The sequence below is a fragment of the Ceratotherium simum genome, chromosome 7 (genome assembly GCF_057802395.1).
Source record: "Ceratotherium simum simum isolate JZ-2026a chromosome 7, ASM5780239v1, whole genome shotgun sequence".
Lineage (NCBI taxonomy): Eukaryota > Metazoa > Chordata > Mammalia > Perissodactyla > Rhinocerotidae > Ceratotherium > Ceratotherium simum.
This window is the reverse complement of record NC_141906.1, coordinates 68690714-68698580: the sequence shown is the minus strand read 5'-3', so window position 1 is coordinate 68698580 and position 7867 is coordinate 68690714.

Below are 7867 nucleotides of genomic sequence, written 5' to 3'. Positions count from 1 at the left end.
TCCAGATTCCAGACTGCCTCAGGAGTCTGCTTGCCAAAAAGCAGCACAGATTTCCCCAGGAGCGGAGGTGGGGGAGACTGAGGGACAGCAGCACCTGCAGAAGCCCATGGCTGTGATTGTGGCCCTTGCCCAACCTCATGGGCTCACAGGGTCCCACTCTGACCTGTCTCCATCCCTGCCATCCTTCTCCGTCCAGAACCCCTCAGATTTTCCTGGCTTCGGGAGCAGACAGACCAGAGCTGCCAACCATTTGGAAAACTTACAGCTGCCTTCATGCACTGCTGCTTTCTTCTCCCTTCCCAGCTTCAACATTTGAAGGGGCAGAGTGTCTTGGGCTCCTCTTACTCTCTTGAGAGGAAGCCCAGGCATAGAGGGTGAGGGAGAGGAAGAGCATCATCCTCTCCACTCCTGGATCTACTGCTGACTAATAGGCAGGTCATGCATCTTCTCTGGGCTCAGCTTTTCCCATCTATAAAATGGGTGTAATAATACTTACCTACCTCACAGGACTGTTGTGAGGCTTGGCGAGTTTTTGTTTAAAAAATCTTCTTGGCTTAGAAAGGGATCTAGGAGGCCAGGTATTATAATTGGAGAGATTGTTCCAAGTCTGTCCTGTCCTCATCGCTGTGTCCCATCTCTGTAACACGCACACAAACACACTCTCTCTCTTCCCACTGCTCCCCTTTGGGATTATTTTAGTCTTTGGAATGTTAGAAACCCTGGCTCTGATGCTTAAAGCTTCTTGTTCATGGCCTTTGTTGGGTGGTTTTCAATAGAGGAGACTGGGACCGTAAGGGGCACACTTTTGGTTGCCCTAGTGCTTGGGGGGCACTACTGGCATTAGTGAGTGGGGACTAAGAATGCTAACCTTAGTCCCCACAACAAAGACTGTCCTGCCCCAATGCCAGGATTATGTCCATGGAGAAACACTGGGATAGATTTGCAATAGAACGCGTATAGCTAAAGCCATCTTGACCCAAGCAGACCCTCAGTGCGTGCATGTCTCCAAGGGTGATCTCCAGGGGCTGGTGAGAGTGCTTCCAGGGCTTGGGGGCTAGAGAGAGCCATTTACAAATGACTCTGGGGAGCCCTGGATGCATGCGGCTGTGCTGACAGTGAAGTCAGTGAGACCATAGACAAAGCCTTTCCCAGCTCCCCATCCTTGACCTCAAAGTAGGACCTCAGCATTCCAGGCCTTGGGTTTCTCCCCATGTAGGAATTGAACAGAAGGCAGCCAGAATGAACCTGTGATGTTAGAGAGGTCCTCGGGGTGGGGGGGTGGGTGGTGCTGGTGGTGGTGATGGAGCTCAGACTTTTCACATCTGGCTGGCTGACCAGAGCTGGAGGTGAGGCGAAGGCTGTGAGAGCATGCTCCTGAGATGGTGCCGGGTGAGGGTGTGCATGTGTGCAGTGGGCGTGGGGTGTGCATGTGGAAATGCACGCCTATGGAGTGAGTGGGCTGTGCATGGAAGGTTGGATGTATGGAGGTATGTATAAAGGCTGTGTGTGCCTGAGATGGAGGAGATTGTGCACATTTCAGGAGCCATCTTTCCTGACCTGAGCTATACCTGTTGGGGCACCTGGAGGCTGAGAAAGGATAAGAGACAGAGGGGAAGACCAGCCATGCTTCTGGACTCCATAACTCCATGACTCCATCTCACTGTCACAGACAGCTGCCGTTGGAGTGCTGGGGGGAGGGAGTGCAAGGAGGGGCGACTTCTTAGGAAAATCCTAGAGCTTGCTTCACTTTACTCTGTCCCAGGTGGAGTCCCTGCCCTCCCACCTCCCACTTGATAGGCAGTGCTTTTGACTATCTTATGCATGGTTTCTTCCTCTGGCTTGGATTACAACAATACCCATAGTCAATTTTCCCATATAACTGTAGATCAAAACGACGCAGCAATGGGCCTGGGGAGGCCTCAGGTGTGCGGGTGCCTCTGGGAGGTACAGATGAGCACAGACCCAGCACTGACTTGTGTTCAAGCACAGAACGGATGTTATCAGACTGTCTTGCCTTTACAACATGTTTTATTGTTGTAGAATTTTATTTAGCTTTGCCTTGGATGAAATAAAAATTATGTTTAATAGAAATGGTTTGGAATTTCCATTTTTGGCTAATTGGGCCTTGGGTTCCAGTTTTATTACTTGCCGGCTATAAGTGAGACAAGTTTCTTTACTTCTCTGAGCCTCAGTCTCCTTATGTCTGAAACGTTACCTGCCTAGGTGAGATAACACATGTAAAATGTCTGAGCATGTCTGGCATAGTCACAGGCACTCGGGTTGTATTAGTGCTGAGACCTTCTTCAGAGAAGTTGGAAAGGTGGCCCTTTAGTACTGGAATCATTGCCAGGGCCCTCCCTGTACTGATGACCTTGGTCATGATTCTGGTACCACTAAATGTCATCACATCCTCATCCCAAGGCCCCCCCACCCCAGGTTATCATTGGGATCCAAATGAAATCTGTTTCAAATGAACAAGGGCAACTTTAAAGAGGAAAAGCACAAAACAACTTATTGACTGGAGTATCTGAGCACACTGGGCTCTGCTTGGCTGGTCCCTCCAGCTTGCTGTTCCAGGGGATGGGGGAGGGAGGAAGCTTAGGCTTACACCTCAGGAATGACTCTACCCATGCACATTTCATGTTGTCGATCTTAAATTATTTGAAGGTAGATTACCCAAACACGCCTGCCTTCAGAAGAGAGTTTCCAGCTGTGGGGCATAAGGCCAGACTGGGAAGGAATCGGGGAAGACGTATGAGTGTGTGTGTGTCTGCTTATATTCTTGCACTTTGTCATATCACAATTTCTTGCCATGCCATATCCTTCTCTTCAGTGGATTCACCTCAGACTGCATTTCAAAGGTTTCAAACACTAAGTACTCAAAAGATCTTGTTACAAGACTCTTCTTCCTCAATCAAGGACCCCATGAAGGCAGAGGTCCCTGAGATCCTCCATCTCAGCAGGTGTCTCTGACAGCACTGCTTTCTCAGCCCTCAGCTATAGTAACTGCTCTGTGCTCCCACCCTGAACGGACTCATCACCTGGATTCCCACGCCGCCACTCACCTGTCTTCAGGTACTGTCTGTTGCCTGGGCCCTCCTGCCACCTTCCCATTCCCACCCTCAAGACTTGTTGGATACGGAGGTTTCCTGGTCCAAGCCTGCACTCATAATGCTCTGGGAATGCTATGCACTGAACTTGCAGTTACCCATGTAAGGATCAGTCCTAATGCCTGGTTAGGTCCCCGTCATTGCTCTGTCCATCATCACTTCCTTTCCCCACTCAACAGCCATTATAACTGATAGATGACCAAATGTGTCAGAACCAAATTAGGAAGTGGGGCTGTCCCGGGCAAACCTGGACCTAGGGTCACCCTGTTAAGCCCCATGCTGACTCAACCAGGACTAAAATACACATAAATTAAGCGTCCTTAAGTTGAGCTGGTTGCGGGCACACAGACCAGATGGACTTCAGGGTGTCTGTATACTTGAAAGTGAGGGTGAAAATGTACGTATGTGTGTAGGAAACCTTTCAAAAGGGCCTTAGTGTGGAAGCTGGGAATTATCCCCCGCTCCCCGCCATCGGTGTCAGGAAAGGAGCTGGTCGCACCCTCCTCCTCTGGTCACCTCAGAAGCCTCCATCCCTCCCTCCCTAAGCCTGTTTTCGTCCCGCCCTTGCTTCCATAAGGGAGATGTGGGCTTTGCTGACCCCCCAAGGGCCTAAGTCTTCGCTTCTAAAAGAACCGAAGTGATTTCTTTCGAAAGACCCTTTAGGCCTAATTTTCCCTCTTTTCTCCAAAGTTCGAATCCTGTCTTTGGCTGACTCTCCTTCCTCCTCTGCATTCAGCAACCCGCAGACTGGGTCAAATTGACTCACAATGGAGAACTTCCCTTTCACTCCCCACCTTCACCTTGGGGTTGGAGGCTTCAGAGCAAATGCAGATAGTCAAACAGAAGGGCAATGCCACAGGGCTGGGCTGCTCGGGACGTAAGGATGGATTTGAGGACCTGTGGGATCTCTTCCGATTTCTCTGCCTCTCAAGACAAGTCTTGTCAGAGAATGAAGCCTTCCCCGGTGGGCAGGGGGGCAGAGGCAGTGTGGTCGAATGGAGAGGGTCTTGGGTTCTGGAATCAGATGGCCTGAGTGGGAACCCTGGGTCCAAGACTTATTGTCTGTGTGACCTTGGGTGAGTATCTAATCTCTGTTTCTCAATTTCCTTAAAAATTTCTGTAAAATGGGGGCTAAGAATACCAATATCCCTCTCATAGCATTTTTGTAAGGATTAAATGAATTAATGTATGTGAAAGCACGTTAAACAGTATTCGAACACAGTTAAGTACAATGTAATATGAGATAGTTTATAGCTAATAGTGTTAGCTATTATTATTATTCATTTAAGAAACATTTGTTGAGTGCCGATTCTGAACTAGGTGCTCTGCTCGATGCTGGTGTCACTAAAATGGGCTAGAATTGGACCCTACTGTCAGGGAGCCTGCAGTCTCTAGTGGGCTGAACCAGAAAACTTTTAACATAATACAAGTTTGCTTCTCACTTGTGGGTCCCATCTAGGTAGCCTGTTCAGGCCACCTTCCACATCTCGCCCAGAGGCCTAGCATCTTACTATGTGGCTCTGCCCTCTTCGAGGTCCTCAGAGTCCTCTCCATGCAGCCGGTGGATGGGGAAGGAGGGAATGAAGTTGACGTGTTGGAAGTTTCATGGGCCAGGCCTGGAAGAGGACCACAGCATTTGCTCACATGTGCCCTCATGGGAGCCTGGGAAACGTAGTTGCTGGGTGCCCAGGAGAAAAGGAAGTGTGTTTTGGTGAACACAGGGCAATCTGTGAGATGACAGAGGTTCAGGTGGCTGCAAGGGGTTCAGCTGTGGTTGAAGCACAGATGGTGTGGTGGGGAGTGGTGACGAGGAGGCAGGTGGGGAGGGCCCGGACTGTGCAGGGCTTGTAGGCCATGCCAGAAGGTTCACATTTTATTTTGTAGGCAATGGGTAGCCGTTGGAAGGTTTTAGCCGGGGAGAGGCAGGACTGAGTTGGAGAGGACAAGACAGCAGACAGTAAACATTGTGGGGCTGATGTGGTTGCCCAGGTGAGAGATGAAGGCAGAAAGGGGACAGGGAGAAGTGCAGGGTTGAGATAATTTAGGAAGGAGCATGCCACCCCAGGTGGGAGAGTAAATCCATTTCCCGTTGTTACTCCGTCTTTGTCAGAAGGAATTCATGAAAACTTATGTTCACATAAAACCTGTACACAGATGTTTATAGAGGCTTTATTTTGTGCCCAAAACAAGAAACGACGCAAATGTCCTTCAACTGGTGAGCAGATGGACAGATTGCTGTACATCCTCCATACAGTGGAATGCTCCTCAGTAATAAGAAGTTCCATATACCAATGTGGATGAATCTCAACTGCATTATGCTAAGTGGAAGAATTCAGACTCAAAAGGGTCCCTACCATATAGCTCCATTTATATGATATCCTGGAAAAAGCAAAACTTTAGAGACAAAAAAACAGATCAGTGGTTGCCAGGGGCTACAGGTGGGGGTGAGGAGGCTACAAAGGGCAAGGGAGACTTTTTGGGGGTGACGGAGCTGTGGTTGTGTGCTTGTACACATTTGTCAAAATTGGCAGAACTCTACACTAAAAACGATGAATTTTACTGTATGTAAATGACATCTTAAAAAATTACAAAAAAAATTAGATGATGTCACTCTTTTGCTCAGAACTTTCCTGTTTATCTTACTCATTCCTCACAATTGCCTAGAAGGCCCTAATGTTCTGGCTCCCGTTGCCTCTTTGATATCTTCTTTTTCTAACATTCTCCTTCTGCTGACTCATTCCACTCTAGCCTTACTGTTCTCCTTGCTGTTCCTCCAAACATCAGCCGCCTCGTGTCTCAGGACGTTTGCACAACCTGTTCTTCTACTAGAATGCCCTTCTTGCAGATATTCACAGGATTCATTCTCCTACTTCAGTCAGGTCTCTGCTCAAATGCCATCTTCTCAGAGAAGATTTCCCTGGCCATCATGTCTACAATAATACCTCCCACCAGCTCAGACACTTTCTCCTTATCCTGCTTTATGTTTTTCAAAGCACTTATCTCTAGTGGACATGTATTTGTTTACTTGTTTATTGCATACCTTCTCTAACTAGGACATAAACTCCATGGGAGCAGGGGCTATGTCTATTCTCTGGCAGGGAATCTAGACTTTCCCCGCTTTCCTTGATGGAGTGAGATCCTTAGAGGCCTGGCTCTCTAGAGGTGTGCCTGGCCTGCCCAGAGGGAGGGCAGCCCTTTGGGGCCAGAAGGGACTGTGAAGTCAGCTGTCTGGGCCCTTGGCCTTGCAAGGCAGAGCATCTTTATAACTTTATTTATTTTTTCCCCCCAAAGCCCCAGTAGATAGTTGTATGTCATAGATGCACATTCTTCTAGTTGCTGTACGTGGGACGCAGCCTCAGCATGGCTGGAGAAGTGGTGCGTTGGTGTGCGCCCGGGATCCGAACCCAGGCCGCCAGTAGCGGAGCGTGCGCACTTAACCGCTAAGCCACAGGGCCGGCCCAGGCAGAGCATCTTTAGACGGCTTTCAGGTGGGCCATGGGAGGAACAGGATCCTGGGCCCCGGCCTCCTAAAATGTGGTCTGCAAACCAGCAGCATGAGCATCACCAGAGAGCTTGTTAGGAATGCAGAATTTCAGGCCCCACCCCAAATCTGTTGAATCAGAATTTGCATTGTAACAAGTTTTCCAGGTGATTTCTGTGCAAGTTTGAGAAGAACTCATCTAAAACTACAGGTGTGGGCCTCTGGCCCAAACCTAGTTCTCCCACTGGGCACTGCCTGCAGGAGGGTTAGAAAGCGGGGGTTGTCCTGCCCATTGCTCTCCTCTCCTTTTGGCTGTAAAAGCGCCCTTAGCAGTGGATGTGGAGGCCTCTCGGAGCAGGCGAGGGAGACCCCAACTCTGTATGTGATGATGAAGGTGAATACTGATCGAATTCCTAGAGTTACTAGTCACCTTCATACAACACATTTAAGTCTCCTTACACCCCTGGAAGGCGGGTATAATTGTCCTCATTTTACCCATGATAAAATCAAAGCATTGAGAAGTTACAAAAAAGCCCCCAAAGACACGTAACTATTAGGCAGCAGAACTAGAATTTAAACCCAGTGCAGTTTGTAAAACAAACAAGCAGACAACCATTTGTGGATGTTTGTCCGTAATAATAACAGTAATGGTCATCACTCACGTACACCGGGTGCTTGCTAGACCAGGCCATTCTCCGAGTACTTTGCATGTGTGAAGTCATTTAACCCTCACGGCAACCTGAGGAGAGAAGAGCCATTATTATTAGTCCCATTTTACAGATGAGGAAGTGGAGATACAGAAATGGTAAGTATTTGTATAGAAAACAATCTGGGAAGACACACATCCACCTGAGATCAGTGGTTGCCTCTGAGGAGGGTGCTCAGGATTGGGCTGGGAATGGAAGGGGGCATTAACTCTCTACTTTAGACCTTCAGCATTGTTTGAATTTTTTTAGCTATGGAATACATTTTTAACACACACACACCTACAAACACACACACTCAGAATTTGTAGTCCAGGTGTGCCCGCCTCTAAAGCCCAGATCCTTTTCTGTCTCTACAAGGTCACCCCACATCTCTCCTTTCAACTTCCCGTTCTGTCCCTCTCCCTCACACGGCTCTCTGCACACAGGGCTTCCTCCTTCTCTGCTCCTGTGTACTTGCTGTCCCCGCTAGCTAGAACCTCCTCCTGGAATGGGTATACCTACTTAGACTTTGGCTCTATTTCAGATGTCACTTTCCTATCCATTTGCACACACCTGTGTTACAGTGCTCC